The 14,435-nt window shown below is 44.0% G+C and overlaps 1 protein-coding gene across 1 annotated transcript in view; it reads left to right on the forward strand.

Annotated features, from left to right (window-relative positions):
- Window positions 1–255: 255 nt before the first annotated feature.
- PRICKLE2 (prickle planar cell polarity protein 2) overlaps window positions 256–14,435 on the forward strand; it is a 136,309-nt gene continuing 122,129 nt past the window's right edge. The window contains exon 1 of the mRNA XM_063122057.1: window positions 256–322. The gene's annotated coding sequence lies outside the window, so the exon portion shown is untranslated. The remainder of the gene's footprint in view (window positions 323–14,435) is intronic.

Below are 14,435 nucleotides of genomic sequence, written 5' to 3' on the forward strand. Positions count from 1 at the left end.
CGTGTCTCTCTTCTGGAAACAGCTTGGACAGAAAGGCGACTGCCGCCGCCGCCGCTGCTCATTTCGAGAAATCTCCCACTAGCGTTCCACGGTCCTTTGCAAAATAAATAAATAAAGCCACAACGCAAGAGACTTGATCATGCGGCAGACTTGCCTGGGGGTTTGCAAACGAGCACGCAAGGAAGGAAAGTAAACGAAAACTTGGGGCGGGGGGGAGAGAGACTTAAGACAGAGGAAGAAAGTGGGCGGGGGGAGCCGAGTGGATTAAAACACCCACAAAAAACATTTCCCCGAAATCTGGACTTGGACTCGGTTGGAACAGGTAAGAGGTGATGGTTTATATCTCTCGTTGTCTTGTCGCTTTAGCTAGCCGAATAGCTAAGGAGAGTGTCACGTGACAAGTTGAAATGTACTTCGCTCTCATGCCCGTTACCTGGGTTGGAGCACGCGTCGCCCGGCGAACGAGCGAGCGAGTCCCCTTGATTCCCAAGGCGGTGATGGCCAAGGATAGATGCTTCCGCCGAGTAGGGTTTTTTCTTCCGGAGATCTTTCGTAGCTAGCTAAAAACGAGATATGAGACACGGGATGGCAATGCTTTTTTCTTTCTTTCTTTTCAAAGTATGTGGTCATGTTATAAGTATGATGAAATGCACTTTACAGTATCGGCGCTCTCTCTCTCTCTCTCTGTTTCTTTCCTAGTAGTGTTGCTGCTGTCCACTGAAATAGTTAATTGCCAGTCTAGGTATTTAAAACCATCGGGAAGTCAAGAAGGAATACTTAAGCGACTTGGTATTTCTTTTCTTTAAATAACTGCCACGCACAAAAATACACCAGCTTTTAAAACATCTGTCAGGATTAATTTTCCTGCTTGGTCTACTTGTGCCCTAGACTGTTTGGAACCTTTGGGGGCTTTTAAAGCAAATCTGTGATGACTCGGTTTTCTAGAGGATGATATTTTTAGGGGGACTGTTTTTGTCTTGCAGCCCTTAGAGGATATTCAAAAGGCTGTTGACACAGAGTTGACGTCTCACATCTTTGCTTTCTTTAGCAACGGTCAGAGATCCTTTTAATTCCAGGACCTGGAAGATTACGCTCCCTTCCCCATGTGCTGTTGCTTATTTCCCAGCCATTGGCCCTGCTGGATGGGGCTGATGGGAACTGTAGTCCATCGCATTTGGAAGGCACCAGGTTGGGGAAGCCAGGTTGGCTTAAGGCTTCCTTGGAAAGCAGCTACACAGGCCACATCAACACACCCTGTGGGCACGTCGAGGGTGTGATCCAGTTCTCCTTGCTTTTGTACTAACAATCACGGGGCTGTGCCAAGACGTGGGCTAGCCCACCCTTATGAACCACCAAGGACTTTTACTAGACAGAATACAGCAAGACAAATGATCCCCACCAGATACGGCATTAGCCCTAGAGTTTTGTGTCACTTTTCTTTCCTTAACTTACCCTCTTTACTTGCACATAGCTTCAGCTTAAAGACATATTCTCACACTGTGGTTTAGAAGGCTGATCTGAATATCTGGCAAAGGCTTATTATAGCATTTCCACTGCCCCCCCCAAGTGTTTGCATAATTCACAAGCTTCTTTTTCGCAGGGGGCTTCTGCTTCCTCTTCATGTAATGAGCTTTGAGCCATTTTTATTATACTAAACAAAATGAATCCGTTTAGCTTGCTTCGGGTGCAGTTTGTCGGTTGTATCTGTACAAAACTGCACACATACACACACCATCCTTTCTTCTTCTTGATTGCTTTCACAGATGGGTAGGTCCAGCTCATCTCAAGGGATGCTGAACTTTGAAATAATTACCATATTTAAAAGACTCTGAAGCCTTATAATATGTTAGACACACACACACACACACTTTTTCAGATTTTCTTCTTCAGTTCCAGGAGAGCTCAGACATATGGACTTCCTCTTGTTTGCAAATCAAGACGGTCCACATTGTAGTGAACGGGGAGGGGGGGGGTTCTTGTAAAATAATTTCCAAAAGAATTGCCAAAGCAAACATGCACAGTGGAACGCATAAGATGGTAAAATAGCTTTGAGGAAGAGGAGCAATGGTGTAACGATCACTTTGCACTTGGAAAGAGGCTTGGAGCTAGGGGCTTTGAGGCCAGGGAGATAAAGTGGTTCCTACAGCTCAGAATTGTAGTAACTCCTTGCTTCCAAAGAAGACTTTTGCACAATGTCCAAAGCTAACTCATAACCTCCCCAGCTTCTTGCTTTCATGTGCCAGGATAGGTGCTGGACTGGTGATGGAGGATCTGTGTTGCTATGAAGACTTCACGGTTGCTTCTGTTGTGCTCTTGCAATGGGACGTCACTTGTACCGTGTGCAATGCAAGTATCTACCCTCATCGTCTGCTAGACTGGTACAGAAAAGAAGGCTCTTTTAATTCCATTTAGCACAAATGTATTTCAAAGGCATGCGCTGCACCATGGGTTGTCTTGTATGTTGTTATTAAAACGATGCCATTCAGTTGCAGTGCTATCAGGGTGTCAGCTTTAAAATGTAGGTAGGCTGCATCCAGCTATCTGCCATCGAGTAGACGGTTCAAAAATATAATGTGATTGCAAAAGATAGAATCGTGCCTTCTTCTTGAGGCACACTCTTCTGTTTATTCAAGTGCTATAAGGAAACCATTGAGTTGGGATGACTGCATGCTATCTTGCTGAGCTGGAAAGCAATTGAGTAGCATAATTAAAAACTGCACGAGATAACCCACGGAGCAGTGCAACCCTTTTGAAAGCACGCTCACGCTATACAAACTGCTACAGCATTAAAAATCACAAGGTGTGCTTAGAGATCTGTCATTCTCTAGGCTTCCCTCCCTGTCCCCAGAAAAAGTGCACTTGAAATGCTGGCATGTGCCATGTGCACGCAGTGGTGTGTTTTGAGTTGCCATTAGGTATCTGACAGTGCCTGCTAAGTTTGCAAGCTGTTTGGGCTGATGCGTCTGAAGCCCTGCCATATGGGAACCTTTCATGGCACTTCCAAAGCTGAGCATTCAAAGCCAGGAGGGCCACAGTGTCATGAGAACAGCTTTAAGATCAGGGGATGTATAGGCGCCTTGGAGACTTTTTTTTGGGGGGGGGGGAAGAAAAAGCTTTTGAGACTTAAAAAAATGTTTATTGTTTACAAGCTGTTAGGACTTAGTTTTATTTATCTATTTATTACATTTCACTCAATAGCCAAATATTGGACCGTTCACGACATTTGAACGTGCATTAAAGAGCTTCACAATCATACATCCTTTCCAGAGTTGGAGTTTTGAAATGGATGGTCGGGTGGGGGGGTGGGGGAGCAGGCTGAACTATAGGGATGCTTGGAAAATTCGCAAAGTTTATTTATTTATTTATTTATTGCATTTTTATACCGCCCAATAGCCGACGCTCCCTGGGCGGTTCACAAAAATTAAAACCATTCAAAGTATAAAAGAACAGTATAAAAGCATGATATACAATACAGTATAAAAGCACAACCAGGATAAAATCAGCAGCGGTGCAGAAATACAAATTTAAAATACAAATTTAAAACAGCAAAGTTAAAATTAATTTATAGACCATTAAAATACTGAGAGAATAAAAAGGTCTTCACTTGGCATCTGAAAGAATATAGTGTAGGTGCCAGGCAAACCTCCTTAGGGAGCTCATTCCACAGCTGGGGTGCCACAGCAGAGAAGGCCCTGCTCCTGCTAGCCACCTGCCTCACTTCCTTTGGCAGAGGCTCACGGAAAAGGACTTCTGAGGACGACCTTAGGGTCCGGGCAGGTACATATGGGAGGAGGCGTTCCTTCAGATAGCCTGGCCCCAAGCCATTTAGGGCCTTGAATGTTAATATTCATATTTTTAAATTGTTGGTTGTTTTTATGCTTTTCATGGTTTTAATTTTTGTGAACCGCCCAGAGAGCTTCGGCTATTGGGCGGTATAAAAATGTAATAAATAAATAAATAATACCAGCACTTTGAATCAGGCCCGGATCTGGACTGGCAGCTTATCCTTCTTGCGTTTACCCTTCTTGCCCGCCACCAGGGCCGGCATCAAGGGTAGGCCTGGTTGGGCAGCTGCTGAGGGCCTTTACCCTAGCAGGGCCTCACTGACAGGAGCCCCCCCCCCCTACACTTGCTCCTCCTCTTCACCATTGCAACGTGCTTGCTCACCTGATTCTTACAGTGGCCCAGACAGTGGTGATGGTGAGAAGGAGGAGCAGGAGATGCCATGGCTTACTGGCTCACTGGCTCTCTGCCTGTCAAGCAAGCAAATAAAAGCAATGATGGATAAGAGGAGGAGGAGCAAGAACATCTGGTAACAATGGGGGTGAGAAAGTAGGCTTACCACAGGAGGGGACTCATTAAGGGTGTCTTGCCCAAGGACCCTCACCAGTGCCAGTTCCCTCAGTGGAATTGGCACTGTTGCCTAACTGTGGAAAGTAAGTTAAAGCAGGCTTAGTAGAATACCTTTAAGCTCTCCTGTGATGGTGTCATACCACCATCACCTTACAACATGGTGGCTTGTTAACAAGCAAACAAACATGAGGGCTTAGGAGGCACCAATAGGGCAAAGTTGGACACCACTGCCAGCCTTCCATAGGAGGCTGTGGCATTACCCCACAGTTCTGTTCCCTTAGGTATGTCTGGCCTTTGTATGTCTAGTGAGTGCGGAATGTTGGACTGAGTGGGTGTGGCTGATGATACTGTGGGAAGGGGAGAGGAGTATAAATGGGAGAGTATAGAGTGGGGTTGATTGGTTAGTTGGTTGGGAGTTGGGAGTGTCAGTTAGGATTGTCACTGGTGTGGAGGTGAAAGGAGATAAGATTTTAAGAGACTGAAGATTACTGTTTTTATTAAAACTAGTAGATTAAGCAGGTTAACTTGATTTTGAAATAACTAAGATCTGTTAGACAAAAATAAACATTTTATTTTGTTTTGTTACCTCCAACCACGTGTCTGCTTGGCTTTTTCACCTGCTCTGCAGTTACTATCATAAACACCTTATATATAACCTTCAGCTTATTACATACATAGTAAAACCTTTTCAGATGCTAGCCTTTACCCTCTCATATGAGGGAAAGGTTGTGTTTGACCCTACCCTCAGGTTGTTCAAGTGGTGGCGCTTGGCTTGAGGAGGGTTTGTGCGCGACAAGGCCTGGTGTGTGAGGCCTGTGTTGTGACAGAAGGTAGTCTTAGTTGTGGTGGCATGCGCCTCTATTTATGCCACTTCTGCTTGAAACCACCTGTGTCAAGAAGAAGGTGAGCATTCCTCTCCTGTTGCCAGCTACTCAGTTGTGAGTCCAATAATGCTGTATATCCAAATTGACTTTCAAATGGCAGTAGGTTTTTTTTCTTTTTTTCTTTTTAACAATTCCAATTTTACAGTTGGAAGAGAGTCTGCTTTCAAATCCCTTTAGCTCATGGCTAAAGACCAAGCACAGAGGAACTCAATTAGAAATGTTGTGGCTTTATTATTACTACCTCCAGAAAACCTTTCAGTGTTAGAACTAAAGTCCCTGCCACCATTATCTTGGCGCTGCCCTAAATCTACCTGCACTGCCGCAAAAGTAACGGGCAATTAAATTCTGATAATCACAAGGGCGTGAAGAAGACAGCAGAAGTGATGAGTAGTGCAACCGTAGACATGTCTACTCGGTAACCTTTTAGTAAATTTATGCATTGTTATTATTTATTATAATAATATCAGTATCTAATAATCTTATATGTAACACTTCCCCCCCCCCCCCCACGAGTGCTGTATAGTGATGAAAAAATAAGACAGCTCCTAATTGCAGGCTCTATATAACAACGTAAAAAAGGATAAAGCAGATGTGTTGAACCTCTTTCCACCTAAGGGCTGAATTACAATTCAGCCCTTGGGTGGAAAGAGGTTCAACACATCTGCTGGGGACTAGTAGCTGGTGGGGCTGAAGGAAAATGGGTGGGGCCAAAATGCTAAAAAATACTAGTTTATTTTAGCATAAAGCCCTTACTGCCAGTAATTAAGCCTTAGGAGAACCATTTTAACTTTTTAGAACTTTTCTACATGAGGTATTTATTGTGTGCTCATGACTCCTTACTCATGGTTGTTTATGGGTTCTTTAGTCATGATCCTCCAGTTTAGCTTCTGCTGTTTAAGAGCACTTTCCAGCAGGTTGTGTCTGTTAGAGCAGGGGAAATGGGGTATTATTTCTGAAAGTGAAAGAACTACTTACTGTATGTATTTGCGCTATTCTGCTAGGACACAGCGCCAACTAGAGGTTATGTAGTGGAAAAGGAGGAAAGGAAAAGCTCTTTGCGTAGAGCTTGGATCTCAATCCTGGCACGAAACCAAAAGTAGATACAGAAATTAACAGCCTTAGGTAGAAAAGCTCTTACTCTGAGGGGGAAAACTCCACAGAAGCTGACATTCACCACATGATCGGTGGTCAGGAGAAAGGATGGGGCCAAGGGAAGGGGGAATCTGAGAAATTGGGACTCCAGGAAAGCCAGATTTGGCCCTTGGGCCTGAGGTTCTACACCCCAGGATAAAGGAATGGGAAGGGAAGAGGAAAAATGAAAATCCCTGCATGAATGTCATGCATGATTTTGGTGCAACCTTCAGTTGCACCACAGCAGGTCCTGGCTGTATTGAGGTCCTAGATGGGTCCTGTTCTATGCCTGCCTCTGGCTCCTTGTGCTTTTGATACATAGAATCTCCTCTCCTCACTTTACATATGTGAGTTAGGGATGGGGAAACAGCCTTCCATGTTTTTTGCAAGTTCAGTCCCTGATATCCATTAAGCCAGGACAAGAGAAGGAGAGAGAGAGATAAAAAAGTACTCAATGTGGTTGGCAGCCTACTGTAAAATGTTTCCCTCGCTACACCTCTACAGAAGCTCCAAAACTGCCAGTGGATGAAACGCAACCACATTTGGGAATGGTGTAAATATGTGGCTACACAATGACACCAAGAGCTCTGGTGTCCAGGACTCTTGCCCAACTTTTCAAATGGGTGGACTAACTCACTTCCCTAGGCATCTTGTTTTAACAGGAGGAAGCACTATTTCCAGAATTTGGAACTCCCTTTAAAATGACACCCCTCCCTTTCAGGTCTGGCTGAGTTCAAATATGGAAATGGTTCATATTGTAAAACATATTTGCCTAGGCTTGTGTTATATGCCTGATCCACTTTGGCCTTTTAGGGCCAAAACATATGTTGCTTTAAATCTGTATCTAGAAAATACATCTTTTAAAAATAAAAATCACTGTAGAGTAGTCTCAGGGGTCCTGATCTGGATCTTAACCCCTCCATCTCTCATCCTAGGGTCCTAATCCAGATCAGGAGCCATCCACTAACTCTAGAGTGAAAATTTATTTATTTATTTATTTATTACATTTCTATACCGCCCAATAGCCGAAGCTCTCTGGGCGGTTCACAAAAAATGACAAAAAGATGTAGCTGCTAGGTACGCATTTAAAGTAATGCCTGTTTGGGCCTTTATATTCTCCTTCCAAAGCCAGTGAGTGGTTTTGAACAGCACACTGTTTTGTGTGTGGAGTTGATTAAGTGCTGTTTAAACAACTATCCTGGGGAAAGGGTATAGAAGGATTTGTGCTTGTAAGCGCTATTATGCTGTGCATTGATATGATATGACCCTGCCTCCCATAGTTCTAAGTGAAATATTGCCTCTGGGGTCTTATCTGATGTACCTGGATCAATGTATGAAACTGTCAAAACATAGTGGGTTCAGCAAGGATGGACCTGATGGTGCACTTGCACAAAGTAATAGTGCCTTAATGAATTTGAAGTTGATTCTGTGCTAGACATGGGGTTCTTGAGGGAGGTGTCCGGGTGGTGGTGGCAAAGGTCAACTTGCTTTCAGCCCCTGTGACCTGAATAGTAACGGTCTGATAACACAACCCAGTCTGACAGAATTCGAAATCCCAAGATCAATCCACATGGCTGTTGTTTTGGGAGTTCTTGGCACTGCCTTTTCACCGGGCAGTCTGCCACATCCCACAGACTTCCTGGCAGCTGAGTAGTCCCCGTTGCTGATGCCTCAGACCCTTTCATTCATGCCGGTCCCTAAAGGAGCGACTTTGTATGTACTGTTTTGTGATCACAGCATGGCATCTGCCCTCAGCCTAGTTATGATAATCCTTTTAAGCAACACAGGTTTATTTGAGTCCAATTCTCCTGGTAGGTCCTGACTATGAATCTTACACAGTGTTGCTGGTGTGGACCGTTGCAAAATTATATTTTCTTATGCAACTGGCCATTTCCTTGCAACTTTGGAGGCCTTCCTGGACACAACCACTTTCCCCAAAGGGAAGACACATCTATACAGCCTGGTTGATGAGGTTTTATGGACCTTTACAAGCCGTGTAACTCAGGTAGGGCTGGTGGTATAGGACTTGATTTCCACCAACGTTCTGTGCCCTTCTGGGATTGGTTCATTTAAAGTCTGGTTGTTGTTGTTTTGGTTTGTTTTTAAGAGGGGTGGGGACCATTGATCCTGCCATTTCTGGGCTTAGAACCACCCAGTTTTAGAAGAAGCAACATTAAAGGAAACGCGGAAAAGACGTTAGGGCGGAACTTTCCCATTTCTAAATAAATTCAACCACAGCTTGCTTGCGAGGAAAATGCTGACAAGGAACAGAAGAGACTTATACTGTGTCTACTTTTGCCTTGTGTTAATTAATACTGGTATATCTCTGGGTGGATTGCAATAGATTGACAAGGATTTCTGACTCCCAGATTTTTAGCTGTAGCAACAGCAACAATATAACTCTTCCTTCCCCTAAATTATAATAATGAAATGAAGAATTATTCCTTCCACACAGTTGTGTGGAAGGACTGTGAGGTCCATTCAGTTTGGTTTCACAGAACAAATTTCTGGGCCCAAAATTCTATCATTCCAAGTGTGTGTCTTTGGATGAGGCTCTGCATGATGGATCTTGGAGTTCTAGTAAAAAAACACCCAACATCAATCCTAGAAGCCTGAAGTCTGCCTGCCCTGATCTATGTATTTAATGGCTCATACAGCAGAAACGCAACACTAACAACATAAACAAAACAGCAGCCCGTTTAATATAAAATCTTTAAAAAACTGGGAAAGCAAACACCCAATTTTGTGCACTTCCAGCAAGGCTTTCTATAAACAGAGTTGTCCCTGCACCTCGTAGGCCAGGGGTTCCAAGCTGAGAGGCTACTTCAGAGAGAGTAGAGTTCTGCCACCATCATAAAGGTACACAAAGTAGGTCCCCCCCTCAAGATCTTAATGCATGAGGGGAACATATGGGAGGGGAACATATGGGAGGAGACCCAACATATTTAGGGTGCTTAAAAGATCAAATGCACTAGAGTGGTAGGGTCAGAGCAGGAGTGTTGAAACAGGCCAAATCCAGCCCACCTAGGATTCCTAACCATCCTACTAGCCCTGATGGTTGTGTGCTATCTTCAGTATTCGAGGCAGTAAGCCTGTGTGCACCAGTTGCTAGGGAACATGGGTGGGAGGGTGCTGTTGCACCACGTCCTGCTTGTTCATTCCGGGCCGATGGCTGGTTGGCCACTGTGTGAACAGAGTGCTGGACTAGATGGACCCTTGGACTGATCCAGCAGGGCTCTTCTTATGTTCTTATGTGCCCCTGACTGCTGATCATTTACCCCTGAGTGCCGATCACTTTTATGCATTTGGGTTTTTGTGGGGGGCAATTTAAAAGGTTGAAATAGCTGTCCTAAGTCTTAGGCCCTTTCTACACCTAAGGGTGCAGAGGGAGGGAGGGGGGAGGATCGCAGGCTTACTTGCTTTCACAATCCTCCCTGGGCATCCAAATGGAAGCGTGACATCCCGGAAGGACATTGTGCCCGCCATTTCTTTTTTAAAGGCAGGAGCCGTAAGCGCAATTGTGCTCCAGTGAAAGTGAGTTTAAAAAAAGTGCTGATCCCACTCCCTTCCTCAACGTCCCTGGACTACCCCCTCTGATGACCCCACTACTCGTGGGGAGGAGGGAAGAAGCTGGGACGGGCGTCCATACCACCCACGGTCCTTGGGAACCTGGGTCTGTAGGCAAAACTAGGATAACTGAGGTCCCAGTTATCCTGGGAAAAAGGAGGGGTCGTCCCTGCCTGCTCCCGGGATTCCCTGTGCATCATTTGGACACACAGGGAGGGCCCTGGGAGGACTCCGGTGGGGGGGAGCCGGTGTAGACACAGCCCTAGTTACCAGCAATAAGAGCTTTAAGCTAAAAATGTGCTGGTGTTTTTGACCTTTGCCCTCTTACTTTTGGCTCTGCCCAGCACTGGAATGCCTCCACCCCCGAGAGCTTCTCTGAAATTGAATTCAGCCCCTCTCTCCAAAAGAGGTTCTACACCCTTCTGTCAGAGCTTCTGAAATAGCTATTTAGAATCCTTGAGGTCAACGAATTGCCTCCAAAATGTAAAAACAGTAAGTCCATGGATCTGATACAGCAAAACCAAGTTCTGTCCCTAGGAGCAGAGCTTGCATAAGTAGTGTTGAAGCAATGATGCCTAAGGCTTCTGGCCTGGTACAGAACAGGAGAGGAATATCAGCACTACAGTTGGCGCACCACACCTGAGATTTCAGTGTGTTTTGGAATCTCACTTTTGATCCTAAGGAGCCTGGAAATATCAGAATAGGAAATGTCTTTGAATACATAGAAGTGCTGAATTAGAGTTGTATCCAGTGTTCGTCTAACTTAAGTCCAATTCATTGCAATGAGTCTGCCTTATGTAGGACTAACATTAGGAACAGCCCTTAGAGTAAAGCTGTAGACATCTATAAATGGAGCAGAAAAAGAATCTGTAACAAAAGAGGTGTTTACGTAGATGCAATCTCCATATTGCGTTGGGAAGCAAATGTTATATTCCACTGAAGAACATAATTGTTGTTAATCTGTGAACATTATAATGCTATAAAAAGAGAAGTACAAAGAGAAGTATGCCCCTAAATAATAAAGATCTCACTTCTTTTTCACCTTGGTTCAGGCTTTGATGAACCCCTTGAACACGCAGACAAAGCAGAAACTGAAAAATGTCAGGGCTACTTAAAGTGAGCAAACCCTTAGTTAAGCCTGGCAGCCCCTTGTCCAACCTTCTCTTTCAGAACAGCATGTTTCAATGAGAGTGGGCATTGTCCATCTGTACAATGCCAGCCGTGTTATGAAAGGTTTGTTCATACGATCATTTCAAGCTTAGTATCTTGGGGTGAGCTGACTTTTCATGTCATCAGGCAGACTTTATGATGGGCATTCTCGGATTGTGAACAATTCATTAAACAAAAAAACAAACAAAAAATCAGAGGTGTTGGGTTGCAACTCTCAACATGAGGAAATGCTCTAAAAAAAGAGAAGTAGGTGGCCCTAAGTTGTTCGTCATCAGTTTTCCACAACCCCACAGTCACCTCTGCAAATCATATTCTCCATCCTGTCCTCATGGTTTATCTACTTTGGGAAAATGAGAATTTCACTTGCACTTTCTGCCTCTTTAGGGAGGATGTGGTGTTAAGGCTTGTGAGCCTTAACTCCCAATTTCCCTGCTTTTTTGAAAGCTCTAGAGCCTTAACATTGTTTTGAAATCCGTAGGTTTTTCATTTAATGAATTTCATGGCTTTGTGTTACGGATGATTGGATATTATACAGCTGATAACTAAGCCAGCCCCAGCCAGGATGTAACACCATGTTGACATCCAATATAAAATCAAAGGCAGTGTTATGTGTTGAACCCACTTTTCACATTAAAAAAATGAGCCCCAGAAGTTATGCTCTGATGATACCCATTTGAACTTTTCAGTAGCCAGTGTCCAGAGATAATAGCATTTTATCACTGCCTCATGAAAAGGAAGTATTCCATGTTTTGCGTCTGTATTTGGAGACAACTTGAAAACTGTTCTACTGGAATTAAAAAACCCTGATTAATTCTGAAAGCACACAAGATGATACAGGGAAATATTTTATATTAGAATAAGACTCAGTTTATTATGTTAATTATTATAGCTCACTTTATGCTACATGCTTTTTCTTCCTGTTTGGATTCAAAGTAGCAGATTGTGATTAAGTTCATGGTCAAGTTTCAAGCCTGCACAGGCTATATTTCTGTATCTCCCCGCATTCAGTGAAGACACCAGAGAAGCGCCTCTGAAGATGATCTTAGGGTCCAGGCAGGTATATATGGGAGGAGACAATTCTTTACGTAACCAGTCCTCAAGCCATTTAAGTCTTTAAAAGTTAATACCAAGACTTTGAATTGGATCCAGAAATGGACCAGAAGCCAGTGCAGATCACAAAGCACTGGTGTAAAATGATCACATTGACCAGTCCCTTATAATAATCTCTCTGCCCTATTTCGGACCATCTGAGGTTCCCAGACTATTTTCAAAGGCAGTACCATGTATAACACAATACAATAATCTGAGCATGGATGACTGTAGCTAGGCTATCTCTGTCTAGACAGGATCTTAGTTGGTATATCAGCCTAAACTGATAAATGGTGCTTCAATGGTGGGTCCAAGCATACCCCCAAACTGAACCTAATGCTTAAGGGGGAGTACAACCTCTCCTGAACAGGTTAAATACCACTCAGCCAAGCAGATGGCCCACCCCTAACAGTACCCCTGGCTTCTTTGGATTGAGTCTCACTTTATTGATCTCATCCAGTCCATTACCGTACTAAAACACTGATTCAGATTACCCACCACCTCACCTGGCTTTGAAGAAAAGGAGAGAGAGAGCTGGGTATCATCAGTGTATTGGTGACACATTAGTCTTTCATCTCCCTTTCTCTCCGGCTGTGATTTCATGGAGAAATGAACTGCGTAGAGAATAAAATAGAACTCTATAGAACCTCATGGCATAAGCGCCAAGGCACACAGCAATAATACCCTAGCAGAACCTTCTGGAATTGGCCATCCAAGTAGGAGTGAAAGCAGTGTGAAGCGGTACTTCCAGCATCTAGCCCAGACAGCCCACCCAGAAAGATAACACGATTTATGGTATCAAAAGGTACTGAGGGGTCCAAGAGAACCAACAGACTCACACTCCCCTAGTCCCTCTCTCTGCAGAGGTTATCTCACAGGGCAACCAAGGCAGTTTCTGTTCCAAAACCTGGGCTGAAGTCCAAATGAAATGGATCTAGATAACCAGTTTCGTTCAAGAGTGTCGGGAGTTGACAGGCAACCACCCACTCAAGCACATTGCCCAGGAAAGGGATGTTGACAATCCCCTATAGTTGGTGATATCCATACCTTCCCCTCCCTGGAAACCCCCCCCCTTATTTTTTGAGATGGGGGAGATTTTCCACCCTTTCCCTACCATCAAATTTCCAAAATATAGCATCAAGTATTACACTCGGACTGTGCTGTAAATTCTGTTTACAAACAGAGTGGAATGTTGGAAGGGAATACTAACGTCTTGCATGCTGGTGTGTGTGTGCATGTACGCAAATCTTTTATTCAACCTGACATGCTGCTATCATGTGCCTGGGCTGGCCCTCGTTGTGCTGCTCATCAGATTTCAGGAAAGGTGCTTGTTTGTGTTGCGAGTTAGAAAATTCTATTTGCTTCGCCCTGCAATTTCAGCCCAATAGCATTTCTGTCCGATGCAATTTTATCAAATGCACTCTCACAGTGGTAATAGAGAAAAGATAAGATAGCCTAAGAACCATTCTCGTTGCTTCTTCTAATAGATTGAGAAATTCTAAGATACGGATTGCCCTGAAAGTAAGCCCTTGTCTAGGTTTTGTACAACTGTCATTATTGAGAGGATCAGCTTCTTCACCTAACCTTTTTAAAAGTGAGGACATCGAATGAATGGAGATAAATGGCAATGTAATGTAACACACCCACAAGGTGGCAGTGTGCTGCCCCACACCCTCCCTTTTTGAATCTATATAGAAAATACTTTGTGCATTTACTGCTACGTAGGCTGCAATTGTGCTCCCAAACGTATGTTCCTTAGGGTGCATTGCTATTAGGGATGTACCAAATGTCCATCTGCTTTGATTCTCTTGTGGAAAATAGTGGGGTGGGGGTGGGGTTAGAAAAATAACTATCCCCCCCCCATCTGCTTATAATGTGAAATTCACTCTTTTTCATTTCTGCTATTATTTTTCTAATTTGCTTCAGCCCCATTTTTCTCTTCTAATGAATATGTTACATTCTGCACAATCCCACATGTAAAGTCCCAGCAAATAATAAATGACACGGTGAATGGGACGATGACAAGACACTATGCAGCCAATCAGATTTGTCTGCATTCCAATGTCACTGAAGGGAAATGGAGCCAATTCAGAGAGAGGGTGATATTAGACACAGGCCGTTTCTACACCTGCCTTTTTTCCAGGGATCATCCCGGGAACATCCCTGTGAATGCAAATGACACACAGGGGATCTTGGGAGCAGGCAGGAACAATCCCTCCATTTTCCTGGGATAATCCTTAG

The sequence above is a fragment of the Elgaria multicarinata genome, chromosome 3 (assembly GCF_023053635.1).
Source record: "Elgaria multicarinata webbii isolate HBS135686 ecotype San Diego chromosome 3, rElgMul1.1.pri, whole genome shotgun sequence".
Taxonomy (NCBI): Eukaryota; Metazoa; Chordata; class Lepidosauria; order Squamata; family Anguidae; genus Elgaria; species Elgaria multicarinata.